General features: G+C 41.9%; 1 long non-coding RNA gene across 2 annotated transcripts; it reads right to left on the bottom strand.

The window, feature by feature from the left end:
- Window positions 1–21,328, bottom strand: LOC122842092. Of its 2 annotated transcripts, none has more exons than XR_006372480.1 (5): window positions 21,243–21,328; window positions 12,216–12,601; window positions 9,200–9,358; window positions 3,018–3,174; window positions 1–501 (listed from the first exon to the last, which is right to left on the bottom strand). It is a non-coding gene; the product is annotated as an uncharacterized LOC122842092 (long non-coding RNA). The 2 variants fall into 2 exon arrangements; XR_006372481.1 differs by lacking the exon at window positions 1–501 and adding an exon at window positions 1,647–2,467.
- Window positions 21,329–21,951: the final 623 nt, after the last annotated feature.

Below are 21,951 nucleotides of genomic sequence, written 5' to 3'. Positions count from 1 at the left end.
ACAATTTAAATAAAACTCAACCTTCTGTCTTTGATTTTCTGACCGTCTACGACCAATCACATGCCTTTTAACGTTCCGACCAGCACCAACCAGGTACTTTCTCCTTCTCATCCATCACAGCAGTAAGGAGTTTAAAACAAACACGCCTTGAGCATCCATCTGTCTTGATGTTAGCAGAGCACAGAGGTCTATTTCCTCATTAGCAGCCTATTAACAGCCCCGGCTCAGCAGAGAGCACTTTCCCTGGAGGGCTGGAGCCCCAGGAAGATGGGTGGGCATCCGAACGGCAGAGAGAGAGTGGTGCTTTGTTCCTGGACCAGCCCCCCATCCGGAACCAGCCCCCCGTCCGGGCCAGCCCAGGGGACGCTGTGTTATGCATGTAAGTGACGAAGGGGAGCCAGAGGAGAGGGACGGACAGAGGAGGAGAAGGAAGGATGGAGCTGACGGAGGGATAGTCGACCTGAGGTCATCCGTCACACTCGCTGTCAATTTCCCCACCTCCTGTCGAGACGCAGAAAGAGAGAGTTTAAATCTTGCCGCCTCCAAAACAAACTGATGAATCACAAAATGTCAGCGACTTTACCGAGGCAACAACTCGCACTGTGATGTCTCTGTGTTCAAAGCGGGACATCACGATTCTCATCTTTGACATCAGCTTAGCACGCTGTCATGTTTCACTTTGAATGAGTGCTGTGGTCTGTATGAAGAAGCATGAGGGCTGCGAGGAGAGTTAGTGACTGAGTGATGGTGCTAAAAGAGTGGAGAATAACGTGATGCCGTGTGTAAAATGTGAATGCAATAGATTTAGCAGACAGCTTTTTGGTATTCATCGTACTTTTCCCACATGTGGCACATGTTTGTGCTGAGAAAGGGAGAGCTAGGTAAAGGACGGAAGGCCGTTCTGTTTTTGCACCGCCACAATAAAACTGGTGAGGGAGAAATGTCTGATGTTTGCGTTACACTACTGATCCGTTGGTATTAGTCAGAGAGGTTTTTATTTGATTGTTTTTGAGAGATTTATTATTTATAAGTGCTAAGCACCAGGTCACTTTTAATCACGTGGTATTCAAGATTATTGTGTGTTTATGTCAAACTTTCTGTTTGGGGCTACTTTGATAATCAGAAAAGGGTGGCAGATGTACTGTTTATGAGAGATATTGTGGTAATATAATTTGCAGATATGGTAAGTTGTGAAACTGTCCTGGTTGCTATTTATGGGGGTGATGCCATCCCCCCTTATTAACCCGCCACCCCAGTGCTCCCAGTGGGCCATAATGGGGCCATTAGAATATGGAAATCCCCGACTCTGTTCTGCATGTTTTACTGCAGAGAGGTCTGTGCAGGCGTAAAGAAAAAAAATATAAAAAAATACGTTCAGTTTGCAAAAAGCTCTATACTCATTCAAAGACAAAAAAAAAAACAGATTTGGATTTCAAACAAACAAACAAAATCAAATATTCAAACGGGACAGATGTTTAAACTTGCCCTGGGCTTTCACCCTACAGCACCTTTACAAATAACATATTTATTCCTAATTATGTCAAATAAGACGAGCAATGAACTGAATTAAGCTTGCAAAAGTTGTTGTTTCTTGTACCTTTTCCCACATCTAACAGTTCATATTTAAAGCTCTTTGCTTTCGGCTTGTGTGTTCTCCTACAGGAAACTGGGAATGTTTGTTTCGGTTTTTACTTGTTGAATGCAGCTTTGCCGTCTTAACAAGAAAGCGAAGGACATATCGGAGCTGCTGTCTGTCTCCCGATTTGAAAAACACATCTGTTCACTGGGCGCTTGTGCCAGCACAGACATGTGTTGACCCCCGACCAAAGCTGGGCCGCGCAGCCCTCGAGATATCCGCCAGGTTTGTGCCGCCAATCAGGGCCGCCGAGTTCAGGTCTCTGCTGATCAGCGACCATCTGTCCAGCCGCTGATATGTATACTCTACATGTAAGAGGACCGGCGGATGCAATCGGTGTGATTGCAGACACACACACACGCAAGCAGGCACGCAGGAGCGCACATGCTCACACACACCAGCACATTCAAGCTTAGCAACAGACATGGGCGTCGTCCCAAAGCACACGCGTTTTAACAAGGAAAACACCATATTCCACTAGTTAACCGTCTAATTATACAGTTATCCTCGTATTTACAGTACTGTAGGAGGCAAAGGCAGATGACACAAGCTGGCAGTTCCTCGCTGTGCTTTACTGGACTCTGCAAGGCAGCTGGTTAGCAGAGGGTCTGAGTAGGAGGAGGGAGCTGGCAACAGCTGCTGGAACGAATGCGAGCAGTTAAACACAAGTTCTCCAGAGGCTCCGAGCTTGGAAGGATCACCTGAAGCTTTTTATATCCCCACCATCGACGGAGGATGGAAGATGGAAACTCACATTGTGGGCGGGCGGGGAGGGACGGAGGGAGACTGGACTGTTGGGTGTTAAAAGTAGCAAATTGTTGGAGATGAAACCTAAAAAAGAAAAAAAAAAAAGAAAAAGATGGATGGTTGGAATTTAAGTAACAAAATTGCCTCAACGCAAAATCAAAACATCAGATATTTCTGAAAAATAAAAAAAAAAGTTTTATGAAAGGCAAAGTTTTAATATTTTGAAGCTCTTTGTGATCCCCCCGCCGCCTGCCCTCTCCTCCTCTCCTTACCCAGCCTGCCTTGCGGTCCCGGAGGCGCCAGCCGCACCCTGTCCCGTGCAGCCTCCCGCCAGCCCACTGAAGACCGTGAAATCGGCATGATTAATAATTATAATTATTGGCAAACGTGCCAGCTGCTCGGTGGCGATGGGCACCTCTGATTTATGGTTCTGTAAACGCAAACAGTCATTGTCCACATTCAGGCAGAGAAAGGCGGGAGGGGAGACCGAGGCAGACTGGGAGTGCTGGACGCCCGCCCTCAGAATATGATGCTATCTTTGGAAGTCGGAAGCCATGTCCTGCGGTCTTTGTCCCCGCGTCCCGCCCTTCTCGCTTCCCAACCATTCGTCTCTTATTCTGCTCATACTCCTCACCTAGTCTGGGATTCATTGAGTGTCGCTTTTTGATCTCAGTGGGCTTCAAAGGGGCCCGGGGCCTCGGGGTTTCCAGCATTGTGCCTGCAGGCTGCCGCTTTATGCAGAGCCTGGTAGCGTTAGCGGCGTCAGCGCGGAGGTGTCCATTCTGCTCACACTGCAAACAACACAAAATCTCACTAAGTCTTTTGGGTTAGTTTATTGTGCAAATATCTTAGTACACTTGAAATAAGACAAAACTAGCTTACATGTAACTTTTTATTAAGATATAGGAGCTTGTTTTTGAGTTAATACTTGATCAATATTGACTGAAAAGCACTTGCTCCACTGGCAGAAAAATTCACTTATAACAAGACATTATTCTTATGCTGTAAGTGAAATAATCTCCCAGTGGATCTAATGCTTTGTCATCAATCTTAAGGAATTGATTGATGACAAGCTGCAATATCTTGCTAAAAATCTACTTGTAAGTTCTATCTGTCTTATTTAAAGTGTGCTGTTTGCAATAGAAAGTAGATCAAAGATACTTGGCACGATGTCGCATTTTCGCAGTGATTCTGAAAGTATTGCATGATTACTAATTTGTAAGAAAATCGTACATCTTGAAAGCAAAAACAATCTTAAAAGCACACCTTTACTCTCATCTCTAACTAAAACTGATTTCCAAACCAATTGCCCTGAGATGTTATTTGAGACACAATCGAACGAAACCATGGATACCAAGAAACGCATCAGACAGGCCAAGGAAGAGGAAGAGCGTTAACCAGAGAAGCAGCCTGGCGGCCCATGTTGACTTTGGAAGAGCTGCAGAGATCCACAGCTCTGGAGGGGGGAAAACCCGTCGCCATGGCAACCGTTAGCTATGCACCACAAATCTGACCTTCATAGAAGAGCGGAAAGCGAATGTTGCAAGCAGTACGATGCAACATGTAGGTGGCACAGAAAACAAGCGGAGGGATGGGCTCTGACTGAGACCCCACTGGATCTTTTGACCCTCGTGCCAAATGCCATTAATGGTGGGAAACACGGTGAAAACGCCGCAGTGAAACATGGGGTGGCGGTAGTGTTGTGCCACAGCTTGGTGGCACCATCATGCTGTGGGGAAGCTTTCATTTCAGCAGGCTTTCTACCATGCTCTGCAATAAATCAAATAGTTGACTTTTCCAAAGAATCCTGTTGAGAATCAGTGGGAAGATTTGAAAGTTGATGTTTGCAGACATATGTAAACATCAAATTTCACCTGCAGGGCCAAATTACACCCATGTGAAAAATTGCTAGATGTTGCTTAATCTTAAGTAGTGGAAATTAACGTTTCAACAGTTTGTTAATAGGTGGTTTTACTTTTGTATTTTGCCACAATCGGCCCTTCAAAGACATTCGTGATCTTTAAAAATGCGACTGATGAGATTGACACTCCTGCACTTAGGCTACCCTACTCTACTTTTTTTCTTTTTCGTTTTCTGTTGCAGTTCTTGAAAAGCTGGCTTGAACATTTCCAACATGTTTATTTCTAGCCAGATCCGCCCTGACGGCCCCGCACACTCGGAGTGCCGCTGAAGCTCGTCCTTCTGTACAAACATAACGACACTTTGGCAAATAAAGAAGATGAATGTGTACAAATCTGAAGGCAAACAGCCGAGATTGTCAGCACCGCCGGTGCGCGATCGGGGCCAAGTGAATGATGATGTCGCTTAAAGCTCGTTGACAGATGACTTAGTGGGCTCGACGAAGCTTCTTTCAGATACTCGTCTACTCCTCGCCTCGCTCTCCCTTCCTCTCCAGGGACGGAGCACTTCGTCCGGAGCCATTTTTCAGCCAATTTATTTCTTGATGTGGCCTAACCTGGGGCATCTCCCGCTGGGAGGGCTTTATGTGGTGATTAATGACGGGCATTTAGCGCAGGTACCTGGGGGAAAACCGGAGCCCATCTGTACACACACTGACAGGTACAACGCTGCGCTCCAGGATGGGGCAGGACTGCGGCCGACCGGAGAGTGGCAGATGGGTGTGCGCTGAGTGTCATCGTGACACCACCAACCACGCTACTTCTCCTTCGGACTTTTTCTTCTCCTCTTTGTTGTTACAGCTTCCAAATTTCTCGTCCAAACCATTAAAGCGACGGAAGCCGCGCGATTTAGACATCCATTATACGCTTGAACGGCTTGTCTTCTTCACTCCATCACGGAGCATCTCTCAGCAGGGCAGACCCAGATGCCGGGACCCTAATGAGATTAGGCCGCGGGCAGGTTGGTGGCCAGTTACCTGTCACAACCGCTCTGTCCGCGTGTGGAGAGATTTATGAGTGTGCGCGTTTGCGCGGAGGCATACTTTGCGAGCTCTCTCGGCGCTATAGCGTGTCTGGTGCGAGTCTGCTGCCATGTTGATGGTGATTAATGAGCGAGGTAATCCATAGTCTCGTTCTGTCAGTGATAGACACATCAGCGGACCCCAGAGCCCGATGGGCAGGCGGACCCACACGCAGGTACCGCAAAGCAGGCGGAAAAGTCGCTGCTGACAGATTCTTGATTGTTTTCCAGTTTGTTATTGTCTCGGAGGCTTTCGGACATTATCCCTTTAAAAGAAATCTCACCGGAGCAAATTTTCATACCGAGGCTGATTTTGTTAGGATCTCGGGTTGTTTGCCCTAGTGAAAAAAAGTATAGCTACTTTACATACTGTAGCCTAAGTATATTTCAAACATAGCCTACTTACATTTGTGAAAGCACATTTTAAGTATACTAAGTATTAAGTGTAAAAATATATATGAAGTGTACAACAAGTATGCTCGTACCAATTTCGACATTATAACTTTAAACACACTTAAATGTAATTGTACCAAAATACACTTTTAAGAAATATATTAAATAAAAGTATACTTTCAGGGAACAAAATATGTATTTGCCCAAGTGTAAATATACACTTGCTCGAGTGTATATGTAAATATATTTAAATTAAATATATTTAAATATAGATCACCAAATATCTGTCAAAGATGTATATATATATATATATATATATATATATATATATATATATATATATATATATATATATATATATGTATATTTTAAAAATATATACTCAAAATAGAATTATTTAAAATTCACTTGACGCTTACTTTAAATGATTAATTTCAGTATGTTTTAAATTACATCTCATTACTTTAGGTTAGTAAAGTATGCCTTTTTAGGTGCCTTGAAAATCTTTTACTATTTTTGTTAAAATGTCAAAGAATAAAAAATAAATAACCCTTATATGGAACTTGATGTAATGTTGTTTAACAAAGTAACTATTCATGCCAAAATATTAAACATTGACACTTTAGTGACGGAGGTGCTACAACAAAACAGTACTTGTCCTTAACAATAAGTGTAGCAGGTATCTTCAGTTTTACGTCGCTCCGAATATGATCTGTTGTTTTCAGTTTTTTAACTAAAACACGGAATCTGTCTTTACCCAATCCATTTTCAGATGTATGATGTAAGATCTATTATTGAAAGGCATCACACTCCAGACCAGATGGTGGCGGTATTGGACACTTTCATTTTTTTTTTAAAGCGCCATAAAAAGAAGGAAAGCCATGTAGCCATAGAAGATAAAAGACGCTATTCAAACTCGTCATTTTTACTCGCATAATATTTTCTTAAAAGTACAGAGGGCCTTGATACGGAAGAGGATTAGGGCCACCGAAATAAAATAATTCTGACTTTAAAGTCAGAATTTTGACTTTATTCTGAATTCTGTCAGAATTCTGACTCAGAATTCTGACTCAGAATTCTTTGCAGTCAGAATTCTGAGATTAAAGTCAGAATTCTGAGATTAAAGTCAGGAAGTCTGAATTCTGACTTTGAAAGTGTCACGTCAGTTTTATGCACACCCCATCAAATGAAGCCTATAGGCGCAAATTCAATCTGGAAGACTCTTTTAGCCCCACCTGCATCATCCAGCCGGAACTTCCGGCTCATCACCGTTGATTGCTCAACGCGAGTCCAAGACTCGTCACGTCCAATCAAGCCCCAGCTGATAAGGACCGCCATCCATGGCGTCGTGCGCTTTCCAGCAGAGCTCAACCCACCTCCACCCCTTCACCTCCACTCGCACAGCATCAGGCCACATCCTTCATCGCCTCCACCACCAGTGCCGGGTCCTGGGGGGATGACGTTCCTCTCAGCATACGGAGTGCTCATCCAAGCCCATTGCAATGTTTGCGATGATCAATGTCCTTAGCCGGGGCGAGCGCCAAACATTTAAATCATACTGTCATTAAACTTTTCTAATGGTTACCCTTTTGTCTGTCTGAGTCTCTACAGATTGAAATAAAGTGTTCCCAAAATAGTAACATATTGAAAGCACAATGTAATTAATTTCATCTGGAAAGTGTGTTGTAATTGATCCTTCTGTGTTCTGGTAGCCTGATGTGTTTGCAGTACGGTAGTGTGTATGAAGCATGTAATGTTTCACACATTACAATCATTCTGCTTGTAATGTATGAAACAAAGCAGAATAATTAAAGACATTAACGATTATAATAAACCAAAAGTGTAATTGTAGCATACTGTGATCACACTACTAATATATAAAATATGTAATGCCAATATACTTAAAATACATTCTAAGTATATTTTAAGTGTAATTCAATCACAAAAATAGTACACTCAAAATATAGTAATCAAGCACGTTTTTATTACATAAAAAGCGATATACTTAAAGTACACTAAGTTCAACTTCAGTTGTCCAAAAAAAGTATGTTGAAGTACACTTAGTACACTTTAAATTGTACTTTAATACAATTTAAATATTATTAAAGTACACTAAGCACAAAATTAGTTGTTCCAAAATGTCACACTTTAAGTTTAAGTTAACTAATCCTAAGTGAACTTGAAGTAAACTCATGATTAGTCTGACTTAAAGTATGCTCAAGTATGTTAAAATTTCGCATACTACATTAATTTTCCACCAGGGTAGTTTGGTGTAGTTCCTTTTCTTTCATTAGATCATCTGTGTTTCTGTTTTGCTTTGGTTCAGTTGCTACTTAGCAATTCTACTTATGTTTACTTCTTATGTCTAGTCCATTCTTTGCTTCCCTAGTTTCATTACGTGTCTTTACTCTAGTTATTCTTAGTGGTAGATCTATTTACTGTTCCCCTGTGTACATTCCCTCACCCCTGAGCCACTCTCTCTCCCCTCACACCTGCAATCAGTTAGCTCATCAGCTAAGTTTTGTTCAGCATTCATCCTCTCCAGTATTTAAGCACCTTGTCATCAGTCCCTCCTTGCTGGTCCCTCTCGTCTACTCCTGTTAGTTACTCATTTCGTAACATGTTCTCCTTGCTAGTTTCTTTCCTTTAGATTTTTGGTTTTTCTTGTGCTTTGTAAGTTTTAGTTCTTATATTTTCATTAAATCTTCACCATCAACTCAAAGCCTCCGTCAATCGGCATTTTGGTCCATCTACAAACTACTCTTCATGACAAATTTATTCTAGCTGCTGTTCAAAATGGAAATTTCCTATTCTTGTGAATTAAGGCAACTACCGTATGACATATTCAAAAATTACATAGCTGCTGAATAGAAATCTTTAATCTTCATTCTCTATGAAGGACATGATGAAACACCACTGATTCAGAATTAAGGCAAACGGGTCGAGTTCTCACTAAAACCTTGTAGAGTTTGCTTTGGAAAATAAAATAAATTAAGGTGCAAAACTTAATAATATACTGTTTTTATCAGGAATTTTAATTGAATGACATCTTTTTTTTACAGACTTTCGTCGAACCAAAGCATCCGGAAACCAACATGAGACAAAGTCACAAGAAGTTTGAAAGTAGAGAGTCAAATTAAACTGATGAGCTTGCCATCTTTTACATACATTAAATAGTTTAATTTAACTCTGTGGTATGTCTTAGTGATGTAATGTTATCACCCAAGTATGAAACAATACTCTCTCACTAGCAGGGAGGAGACAATAACAAACTGAAAGGAGAAATGGAAAGGCTGCCTTTGGTCAAGGATCGTGTTATTTAATCAATCTTTGAAAATGAAACAAAATATAATTGATCTACAAAGATGTGTTGTACTTTAAGAAATTACGATTGGTAATCTTAAATAAGAAAGAAGTCACTATAGTGAAACTGAAAGAAGGACAGATAAGGTCAAGGACAGGTTGCGATCCAGTTGCACAGACCTGTCCAGTCCAGAGAAGCTTGTCTGTGGCTGTCCAGTCCGATGATTAATGACCGAAGGGATCCGCTGGTCCACCGCAAACCTCTGCCCCAGTGACACCGGTCCATCTTGCGCCGTATTCTCCAGCGCCTCCGGGCGGCACCGAGCCTTCAGGTGTCAGCTGCAACCCATCAAACATAATGAGGATGATGACATCTTAAACGGACACAAATCAAAACCTGTAGAAGACGGATTCAAATTGCTTCTTAGTAGAGTATCTCCAATACTGAACCTAATTTTCAATGTTTACTCACAGCAACAGGGAGCATTGTTCCTACGTTATAGAAAATTTCTTTAAGGGCTTTTATGTTTGTGTTACACTCAGTGCTTTAAAATGTTGTACAGTAGAACAATAAAGATTGAAATTCTTTGGTAAGTCTGTAGAAATGCTCTTTATTCAAAACGAAATGTATCAAACAGGTTATTAACGGTGAGGATATTTGATGTGGGCGATATGGGTCACTGCCAGAGCAGATTCCTTAATTACTGGCAAATCCTGTTATATTCATAAACTGAGGATTACTAATGAAGATAAAGCTGGTATTTGATCTGCTCCTTTCTCTTTCACTCTAAAATAAAGAGGAATTTTTCTTTCTTCTTTAATGATGAGTTCTTTTACATCTTTTACTTAGCCAGTAAAGTGTCATTTTGTTGAATAAGCAGCTGAAAGTTTGATCATCATTCTGACCAAAGCTTCTTTAAATTCTGATCAGTAGGAGTCAGAGATCTTTGTGAATCACAAACGTAATGACTTTATACTCAACTTAAAAGCATAAAGCCTTTGGAGCAGACTTTTGAAACACCAGATTGCAGAAACGCCGAGCTGATTTGTTTAGTCAGTCAGCCTCCTACCTGACCACAACTGAAAATAAAATAAGCAAATATAAGATTGTGCTATAAAATTACAATTTGCAAATAGTTAGCACTGGGTTTCCATGAAAACCCAAATCGACATTACTCTCTGACACTTTGGACATTGTGTCGATAATAAATATCTACATGATAATTGAGATTTTTAAAATGATTTAAAACAAAAAAAAACTAAAGAAAAACAATAAAACAAACAGAAATTTATGAACACAGTTTGATTCAAGCCATATTTAAATTGACAGAGGGTTCGCTTCGGTGAATGGTTTCAAATGTTTGACAATAATCTCTGCAGACGGTCCACGTTTGATCAAGTCTCTCAGTGCAGTATCTCTGCACGTCGTTTCTCAGAAACGCACATTTAAAAGGACGGCAGGCCATTACGCACTTTAAAAGGAGAGGCATGGTGAGCAGCCAGGTTATGCTCTTCTATTCTCCGTATTCTTTCTTCAGCAGAGCGGTCGGTGTCAGTAGGAGACGGCAGAACAATGGAGGTGAGCTCTCTGATCTCAGTGCTCCTATTGTGGCTCGTCATATTATTAATGTTCGTCTCTGAGAAAAGTCACGGCCTCTGCCTCGCAGCTCCTGCGTCGCTCTGTCATCTCCGCTCTGCTGGACTTCCTATCTTCTCTCTGATGTCCTTCATCCACATGCGGCTCTGCATCCTCTGTGTCGGATCGCGCAATAAATTTCCAAGAATTAAACTGCACTAAGAGAAATTTGTGACAATCTCGCAAATCCTCTTGAAAAGTTTGGGCTTTTTAGACCAAAGTGATTGAGATAAAAGCGAACCTGTTTAGTCTTTAATGGGCTTAATAACTGTGGGAAAACAATATTAAGTTAAAAGAACAATCCTGAAAAACTACTTTTTGTTCTTTTACAGTTCTAATGGGGGGATATTTTATGAGTATGTCATCTGAATTGCTTTTGAAATACAGCAGGAGGAGCTGCTGTTCATTTATCAGTGCTGCTATGGACTGCCTGTGCCTTGCTGAGCTCCAGGTCAGGACATTGTCCTTCACTGAGGACTCAAAGTAATTATTAACCTTATGGGATTGTCCCAAAGCCCATAGGTCAATCACTGCCAAGAGTCAGTCATCAAAGGTCATGACATGGCAACACCGTAGCGGAGAAAAAGACTCAGGTTGAAAAACCCAAGTAAAACCAGCAACTTACACAAGCTGATGAATGGCCGCAGTTGAAAATATTAACTGATGGCAGTTTAAAATAAGATATCTCGAAGTGTAGCAGCGAGGAGAGAGGTTAGGCTTTCAGCAGACGTCACAATGATACCTGAGGAATTTTTTTCATTATTTTATGTCATTTTGATGTTTTCAGCATTACAAATAAAGGTTAAGTTAGTCTTTGAAAAAGAAAAACTTAAAAAAGCACAAGTTTAGCAGATTCAACAGAGTTCCCAGCACGTCCATCCCTCTCTGGTCTCCCTAAGTTGGTTTACAGGTGTTTGTGTTTGTGTGTGTGTGTGTGCATGGTTGTTTGTGATTTGTGTGTTTCTGTGGTGGACTGGCAGCCTGACCCATCAAGCTTCGTCCTGAAACACTGTAAGAATAAGCAGCACAACCAATGCATAAGAATACTATGTCCAATAATTCAATAGATTATTTACAGGCAGCCTAGTGACAGCTAATAAAAATGACAATTAATATTAGAATATTACATCAGAGCAATGAAAAAACGAAAAAAGAAACGTGGATTAAATGAAATATAAAAAGGCAAAACAGTGATTATAATCTGACAAATAAAATGTTCAACATTCAAAGTAATTTAAATCAGAACTACTAAAACCGAAAAATGCTGTTCTTTACTTAATTTAAGGTGTGGATAAATATAGCAATAAATGTGTTATTGAGAAAACATTTCCCAGATTCATTGCCAAGCAACACATATCTCGTTTCCGTCCAGGTGTAACATAAAAGATTTTTGTGATGCTGCAACTTTCAAACGGAAGAACGTCAAACATGACAGACATCCTGCTGTGGTTCCTGCAGCCTCTAGAGTGTGACACAACTTGGGGAAAAGTTAATTTTTTATTTTTTTTTCTAATCATGGGAAGAGAAGACTGTGAATGTTCTCTCCATAAAACTCCCTACCTCAAACTGAAGGTAATTTATGCTGCTGCGGCATTTGTTGCCCACGGAGTCTTTGTGATGCGGCCAACAACAACTCTTCCAGAGATGTTTGGGTTTCGAGGAGAATAAAGCGCCCGGTTCCTCCGGTCCAGCTCTATATCATATTCGGCTAGCTTGTTGGTGCCTCTGGGACGGTGAATGGGACGCCAGAGGCCCAGCCACTGGCGGGTGGTCTGACACCGAAAGGTTAAATATGGTTCAGCCGTGGACTCTCTCAAAAGATGTTGCTGTTGAAAAATAAGTTATATGGGTTGTATGTCTTCTCGCAGTCAGGAAATTGACAATACTGCCGCGGCGAGGCAGAGGGCTGTCCTGGAGCTGAACTCCATGGTTGACCATCCAGTTGGCTAAAAAAAAAAAAGAGAGAGAGAATCCCAAGATCACTTTCACTTTGGAGTGGATTTATTGACGGCTCATCAAAGCCCCGGCTAGCCGAGAGGTATAAAATCGGCACAATTGACCAAGCCTCTAAAATTGTTATATGGTTATATTCAGTGAACTCCTTGGCAGCTGAAACTATGACAACATATTTGAACTCTGTGACATGATGCAATTTAACAAAATGAATAGCTAAAATCCCAGAAAAGTACAAGCATTTGGTGCCTCCACTTACATTTATTTACGTTACTTGTATAGTTGTCATTATTTTATCATCAAAGCATCATTAACATGTCACCAACAAGAAACAGCATTTGTTTCTTCATAAGTTTTTTCTTTTATCTTTTCCCCTGTGATGGATGTAAAGTCTTATAAACTTGTCAATTCCTCACTTGTGATAAAGTAAAATTTTTCCAATCCACAGTTTAAAATCAAAGGTACCTAGCACTGGTCCTTGAGGAACGCCCAGCATTTCTCTTCCTGTTCAGTATGTTATGTTCTACAATGGTTTGTTAATGACCCAATTATTTAATTTGGGCGTTTTTAAAGCAAGGAAACCTTGAGGATCAGATACGGTTCACCTAGTTTAAATTTAACCCATAGTTACTAAACTGACTCGTCCACAAAGATATTTACATATTAAAATTAAATAAATGATGATCTTGACCTTGACAGGATTATGTTCATAGATTAAGTAAACAAAAACCTGATAAAACTCAGAGTTTGCAGCGGAAACATGTGTTGCCAACATGGTATGATGGAAATATTTGGTGTTTCTGAAGTGAGGTTTTGTCAAAGAGTTATAAGCTATTAATAATATACCAGGAGTGTGTCCTCAATCAGTGAAAATCCAGATTAGTTGGTCGAAGAGACTTGTGCAAGAGAGTCCAAAACCAACGCAAACCACCTTAAAATGGTGCAAGTCTTGGGGTGCTGTGATGGCACAGGGGTTAAGCACAACCCACATAAGGAGGCTTTAGTCCTCAACGTGGCCGTCACAGGTTCGATTCCTGGCCTGGTGACCTTTAAATCTCATGTTTTCCCTCTCCCTTATGCACCACCACCTTACAGAGAAGTAATGATCACTAAAATACAGTTAAATTGGTGAACAGCTGTACTTTTCTACTTCCCATGTAAATTATGACGGGCTTCAGAGTAAATAATCACTCAATGCACACATGATGATGTTTAAAAAGGACATAAAACATAGTTCCTTTGAACCATTCTGACATTTATCTTGACCCCTGTTGGACTAGCCGTTGGCTTCAGTTTCTGGGAACAACGACTCTGGATTCATACCAAAAGGAACATTGAATTTACCTCGGACATCCAAACTCTGCTGTGAGTAATGCCCCACCTCCATGTTACAAGCCCGGTGGAATTTGTTAACTTTGCAAATAAACAGCTTATTCAACAAATGTTGTCTATATGTTGTATTTGTGGGAAACAGATACAACATACCTGTTGTATCTGAACAGCTTTGACAAATAACTAATGAATCGGGAGAGATTATACATTCTTCAAATACTACTCTAGTCTACACACGTTAAAATAATCTGAAAATAAAGGTGCGCTTAAAAGGTTGGAAGAAGAGGTGTGTGTGTTTGTGCAGAATGGTTCACAGGATGGGAAGGAGCTTCAAAGTCTGGGGAAGGGGTCTCTTGCCCCCTACTGCAGCCTTGTTCACATGAGAATCAATCTGGTCCCAGTGTTTGATGTGAACCGCAGATAAAAGAAATGCAACAAAGAGGGACAGCGGGAAGATGTGGAAAGATGGGGAACAAGCAGACAGAAAGATTAATGGGACACGCAAATAAAATTCGAAAGGTTATGAGGAGGGCCAGAGGTCACATTTTACTACTTGGTTAGAGTTTAAGAAAGAAAAAAAAAAGACTGGGGTTATAATATTGGTGAGAATCCAAACAGGGATGATCAAACCAGCTGATTGACAGAAGCATACAGGCCGACTGATGAATGTCAGTCGGACACAACCCATCAGTCAGAGAGACATCAGAGGTTCAAAGCCAGCGTAGTGGACCCTAACGCAGAGTCTCCTCACACAGTGTCCCCTGAGACGCCAGGAACTCAAATTATCATCACAATACAAACTGCTTATCATCATCGCCATCACCATTATCATGAAAAATGAAAATCAGATTGAGCTTGCCGCAAAGCTTTCAAAAAAAAAAGGACTCGTCCGTTTAAATCGCTATCTGTCTCGCCCACGATGGCTTTCTCTGTAGCTCGTCTTTCCCCCTCATGGACCTGTGAAGGAATGTTGTTTTATTTGTTCTCACCTGAATAAGACACCATTGGACTACATGGGGACAATGAGAGTCGAAGAGAGCATATTTATTTATTTTTTTGGTCTTTCCTTGTTTTTATCTCATCTAAAACCAGCTCCAACAATGTTGTTCTTTCTGCTAATTAAGATGTTAGAGAGAGGGGCTGGTCTGACAGGGCCCTGCTTGGCAGGGAGGCAAAGAGTCAATGGTCCAGAGCTGAACAGGAGACATTTATGGGCTGCCTCGAGCCTTTGTCTCACACCCCCCAACACCACCGCCACGGATCTTTTCAGGCCGGCTGCCTCTGTCTCGGTGACCTGTACAATGGGAAGAATGACACACCGAGATCTCAGAGTTGACCACAAAGAGCAGTCCCGCCGAACGAAGATTTCACGGCACTGAGACGAATCCGGACGCTGCCAAGATTCCACGGATGGTTATCACTTTTTCTCGGCTACTCCGTCCCTCTGCAAATGTGTCCCTACATGAAGACGGAACAATATTATGTGTGCAACTATGCACTCACTGGCCATTTTAGTTCGTACACCAATACAATTGTTTGCTGACACAAATCAGTCAGTGGCATGGCAATGACTGACTGGATTTAGGCATCTAGACATGGTGAAGATGACTTACGAAAGTTCAGTCAGAAGGAGGGAGAAAGCGCTTTTACACCTGAAAGTCCAGTAGACATGGTTCAATTTGGGACAAAAAATTTTAACATTTGTTACATTTTATGGTACTGCAGTTCACATTCACACATCACTGTGTCAAACGATCCAAACCCTGTGGAAAACCTGCTTACCCCCTCGCCCCTGGTGGCACCTCGCCAAGAACCACTACAGGAAATGACAAAAAAGTCCTAAGAAGAGGACACTGAATGCAGTTTCTTACGTCACAAAATGTAATAAAAAACTGAGTGGCATCAGAGTTTGGCTGATGTAGAATTTCGCTGATATTTTTGGCAAAAGGGCACAAGCCATTTCTCAGCTAGCGCTAGATTCACGCGTTTGTTTTAGTTGTATTTACTACAACTAAAACGCCAAGTTCATATATGAACTTGGCGTTCATATATGCATTCATACCATTTCAGCTGAATGTATACTTTTGGGTGGGCCAGAGTTTGCTTTTTTTGGTCCACGTCAGAGTCCAATAGCACACTTTCACCTCTCCAAATGAACCAGACTTTCTAGGCAAATGGACAAGAGTTCAACTAAAGTGGACTAAACAAAGCTGGTGTGAATGCACCCTAATTGACTTTGGATGTGGCATAGTTGTTGGTCCCAAGTGAGCATTTCAGATACTGTTGATCCTCTGAGTTTTTTATGCCTAAACGTCTCTCAGATTTATAGAAAATAAGTCAAGAAAAGCAACAAAATGCAGCCGACAAATCTGTAGGGACTGTGTGATGGAATAATGTCAATGTGGACCAAAATCTCTGAGAAATCTTTTGGATACCGTCTTGAATTTGTGCCATGAAAAATTAAAGCAAGTCTGAACACAAAGGATATCTAACTGTGTATTTGCAAGTTGTACCTCAAACGCAGTACATCTAAGACAAGATCACACCACTTCTGTTGTTAAAGGTAATGCAAAATGAATTAGAAAATACAGACCAGCAACCCTAAAATACTAACCCTGACCAGCAAATCTGAAAAAGTTAATATTAAAATATATCCTTCCAGAAGGGATTAAAAAAATAGACTTTCAACATAGTTTTCTCTTTTGCTGCAAGTGTTTGAGCCAGCTGTCTTGTTACAGAAGCCTCAGATCACCCCAGCAGGTTAAACAGGTGAGACTACGGCAAAGCTCTGCATGGGCAGCTTGCAGAACATCCCTGTGCATGGGTTATGCACATTCCTTCTGTGATTGCGTGTGTTTTATGTGTGCATTAGAGCAGAATCCAGTCCATTTGATGGTCATCCAAGCATCTCAGTGTGTCAATTTGGACTTAGAGGCCGATCGTTTTTCTCTCTTCAAGTCACTCGGCTCTGTTGCTGGCTCAAAGATGAAACTGTGTTCTGCTCAAGAAGACTTTTTTTCTTTCTTTCTTTAAATTGAAGCTTTCTGTCGACTTAAAACAAATCATTTCCATGTCAACACCACCTGTTCCTGTCTTATCTGCTTGCCAGTTTCGGCTCCTTTAGTAACGGCCATGTGTTGTCGTAATGTAACTCCATTTACCACAAAGTGTTGAACAGCACTTTCAGACGAGCCCGCGCCTCGCACAACAAAGCGGCCCAATTATAGAGCCATTTATGTGTTTGTCAGGGGCTTCAAATGGGCACTGGTTTCTCAGGGTAGACATATTGGCGAGGTCAGGCGCAGCATCTAAAAAGGCAGCTTTATTACAAAACGACCCGTCCCTCTCTTAGATGAACACCCAAGAAGAAGAAGAAGAAGGAGAAGAAAACCCCACAAAAAATAGGAAGAAATAATAATAATTAAAAAAAAAGACAACTTTGTTCTTTACAACGGTTTGGCTCAGGCTGTCTGTCTGGCTGCTCTGCGGAGCGCAGCAGCATGTGTTTCAGGGATTGTTCTGGAAGGGGGAGAACAGAAACAGCAGGGAGCAGAAGACAAACAGGCAATTCGTGACTCATTAAACACTGCTACTGTGGCCAGCACGGCGTAGGGGTGTGAGGACCACGTTCCAACCGGGCGATAAACCCCACCCCCCAGCACCAGCTGGAGCAAGCATCTGTCTGCCGCACGCCGCACAACGCCTCGCCGCCGATTACCAGCAACAAGCCACGTCCGCCGCCGTTTTCAAAAGCCCTTACATAACCCGCCTGATTGCCTCACATGGGACCTTCAGGTCCACCGACCTGACTCGATTGTTGAAGCAATCCCTTTGACGATGGAGGAGTAAGAATGCCTTTCTATTGTGTAGGTGGTGCACAAAATAGCCACTTGTTATCATCTGTCTGACTTTCTTTCCGGCTACGAAGTAAAGTCCAGAATACACTCTTAATGTCTTCCAAACCCATTAGCTGTTATTACCAATTAAGTGAAAGCCATGTGAAACCCCAACAGGCATGCTGAGGAGAACTGGGATAGTGACTTGCAAAAATTATTTTTACACCACTTGAATATTTTCACATTTTCTTCACTCTATAGCCACTAACCTCAGTGTGTTTTATTGGAATTTATGTGATGGATAAAACAAGATCTAATGCATCATTGTCAGGTGAAAACAAAACGATGAATAGCTTTATATTTTCACATAAAAAAATTTAAAAAATCCTGAAAAGTCCATCTTTTACGTCAATACACTAAAATAAATTTCAGTATGACCAATTGCCATCAGGAGCCACCTAATTAGTACACAAACAGAATCGACCGCTGTGTGATTTAAGCTCAGTAAAAATCCAGCTGCTCTACGAAAGCCTCAACAGCATCATGAAGACGAAGGAACCCTGCAGACAAGTCAGGAAGGAAGTTGTCTGCCGCACGCAGTGATAGCAACAATATCCCAAGCTTTGAGCAGCTCCAGGATCACAATTTAATCCAGTCATCCAGAAACGAAGAGTGTGGTAAAACTTCAAACTCAAGAGCTGAGCGAGGAGAGTACAGGGATCCACAGCAACATGCCATACTGGCTAAATAACTATATGTTTTTAGCCAATAACTGTTTTTCCCATCATGCAGGTATCAACTGTTACTGGTGAACATTTTGTTTAGTTTAGTTGTTTGGTTTTACACAAAACTCATCTATCAAGTGATGTCCATAATTTAATGTCACAATATGTCATGCCTGTGAAAGGCACAGGCATGACACCAAGTGCTTAGTTTACCTTTTTTCTTTTTCTCTCTCTCTCTGATTTTATTACCCAAACAACAATAGGCTTTTAAAAGTATCCGTTCCGCAAGTGGAAGTTTTTCATTTAAGAACTCTCCATTAGACCGTCTGTCTCAGCAAGAAGAAACAGAAATCAGAGCAGAATATTAAAAGAGTCGTGCTAAAGCACAAAGACATCATTAATCGACAATAACTTATGGACGCAAGGTAATTAAAAGCGTCCCTCAACTGGAAAAGCTCAATATCAGCACAACTTTGCAACGCTTTAAAAGTTTGGTCCCAGTAGAATTTAATGAGCTGCTAACTGCCTAATTAAACGCTGAGAGCAGATAAAAGCATGAAATATAGATAAGCTGGAAATGCTGCCTATGGCTTTGTGGTCCTTGTAGAGAAAGACTGTGATGTCTCCTGAAGCCAAAATCAGCACAAACACTAAACAGCGCGTCACCCTCCTCCCAGCTGTGAATGTTTTAATAAATAAGAGACGCTAAGCAAGCTGAATCACCCTCCTATGGAATAGCGTGTTTAAAAAAGTCCGACTATGAGCGAAAAGCTGGCGTTGATGTGCCGCTCCAGAAGCTCGTGCCACTTTCTGGGACTGAGGGATTGGGGAGGTAATGGCGCTCGCGGCGTGACAGAAGGGGCCTCTCCTCGGCAGCGGTAGCCGGGGCTGTAATTCTGACTTTTTTGAGGTCTTTACGACTCCCTCTCCGCGTTTCTCTGGAATATGAAAACATCAGCATATGGCTGCTGACAGCACCGAGGCTAAGGAGTCAATTTCCCCTACGTAACATTGGGACAGCGGTGACATTCGCTTTCACTACTGCCCACCCCCCCTGGCCCAGGCAGAGGGACAGAAGACAGCCAGGAAGAGAGGCCGAGACAGAGAGGAGACAGATGGTGAGCCGTGCAAGGACAGAGAAACTCAGATGGAAAGAAGGAGTGAGGCTGACATGGTTTGCCTGTATTTCTTCTTTTTTTTTTTTTTTTGCAACAGCAGGTCTTCACTGCCACTCTGTTCACTGAGTTTCATGTGGCTACCAGGAGCAGAAAATCTGTCCGTCAGCTGCCAAAGGTTCCAGCTCTGCTCCGTTCCTCTGAGCGCCCTTAAAAACCTGCTGTTTCACACCCATGAATTACACTGTTTATGGCAATGGCTGGAATGGGCGCTTTCTGGGCACCGTGCATATGTGCGCCTCTATTTCTGCATGGATGCGAGGGTTGCCGTGTGGCAGATGGGAAGCAATATGGCCCACCTCTGCCCGGACAGATGTGTCACGGCGCATCACAGCGAGCCAGAAGAGAGACGGAAAAAGCTCAAGAACATCTGGACCAGGGTGGCAGCCTTCACCCCCCTACCAGCAAGCAAGCTTTTCTGAGGTGCCGAGAACCAGAACAGAGAGAAGGAAACACGGGGACGGGCTCGTTAGATGGCTCTTATGCCACATCATTAACTCCAGCGCCATCATGACTGACAGACGAGGTGTCCCACCTCCCTCAGTGAGTGCCGTCAATCACTGCTCCGTGGAGCTCCTCGCTGAGGCCGGTCCCTACATGGGCCGGTCATGGCCTGCTGCACAGCAGAACATTCCCACCACTCAGGGGGCAGCCGGGATAGGAAAAACCGGGAATTCTGCAAAGGCCGACCAGGGGAGTGTGTAATGACGAGACCAGATCAGCGACCGGAGGATCTCTGATTATGTTTGGGGTGAACAAAAAGTGAGAGATTCTTGAAACTCCTGTCGTTTCTTATTTAATATAGATGGTTTAAGATCTAGTTAAGCAATCCGTGTTTTCACCAACACCTTTCGTTTGCCATCTATAAAAGCTCCCAAATGAGGGATTGCTCATTTCGAACTGGAATAAAATCCACACAATTACTAGAATGCCTTTTTATGTACATATTATGTTTACTTCTCCAGCTCTGACACCCAATATATTCAGGGCCAGAATCAAGAGCATGTGTGCCGGTTTTAATGTCCTATAACATATTGTAGGCTATAGTGGATTTACAATCAGATTCACACGAACGTTGTTCACATGAAAAGAGTTATGTGTAACAATCCCTGTTTGCCCTTTCCAAAAAAGTTATTTAGCAACTGTAAAATTTCTACAAATGTCTTCCTTAAGTTATTCCTACAGAAAATAAATTCTCAAAAACTGCTGTCATTGCATCTAATTTTCAAGCCCGGATTATTTGAGCACACAGAACTTCAAATAAAACGGGTTATTTTCCTCAAAAAGAACAATTTTCTCTGAGTAGCAAAAATGACAAATATAATGTTCAAAATATTGAGCGAAAATAGTCTTTTGTTATTTGAATGGTCTGTGTAATAATACAATTATAAAGCTACTAACTAGCATCGGCTTCAGCAAAATGGCGCGTTAGCAGCACTATTAGCATTCAGCACTTGTAACAAACGGCAGCGACACTTCTAAAAGAGGACAAACAGACAAACATGACGTCAGCAACAACACTTCAGCTTCGCACATGGAAAATAACACAGTTCAGACATTAATTACCAAACACCTGGATTCTTCACCCATATTTCCATAAAGTCGTCTTCTCCGACAGGTCTCGGCTCAAAGTGCCAGAGTACGTAAACAAGAGGTTTTTTCAACTTCCGGTACTTTTAGACCTTTCTGTAAGCACAGAAAGCTGAGCTGCTGCTCAGCGAATTTATGATTTCACTGAGATTTTAACCAAGAATTACAACCAGTACGTGAAATAAAAGCAAAACGGGGTTTACGAAATATATATTTACAGGTACCCAGTTTTCTCCTGGTTACATAATATTCTTGGAAAAGTTAGGATATAATATGCTATAAAATTTTTAGCCTGGTTATTTAAAGCAAGGTCTGAAAACTTAGTAAAAGACCTCCATTCGGGTGTGCTGTGGTGGCGTAGGGGATAGCGCGACCCACATTTGTATGTCTCGAGTCCTCGACGCGGCAGTCGCGGGTTCGATTCCCGGACTCGGCTGACGTTTGCCGCATGTCTTCCCCTTTCCTGTCAGCCTACTTTCAAATAAGGGACACAAGAACCCACAAAAAAAAAAAAAGATCTCCATTCATTTTGTTTGACTTCATATTTATGCAATTGGCAGATACTTTTGCGTGAGTCCATTTACAAATGAGGATGTAGCAACGTAGTTATCACCAGACTTAGCAATAAGGTAAGGTCATTGGTCAGGCTATGTGGTTTTGGTGCAGATATTTAAGGTAAGAAAAA

This window comes from Gambusia affinis, linkage group LG13 (assembly GCF_019740435.1).
Source record: "Gambusia affinis linkage group LG13, SWU_Gaff_1.0, whole genome shotgun sequence".
In the NCBI taxonomy this organism is placed as follows: domain Eukaryota; kingdom Metazoa; phylum Chordata; class Actinopteri; order Cyprinodontiformes; family Poeciliidae; genus Gambusia; species Gambusia affinis.
Note: the sequence above shows the minus strand (reverse complement) of the source record. Positions and strands in the feature narration are given on the sequence as shown.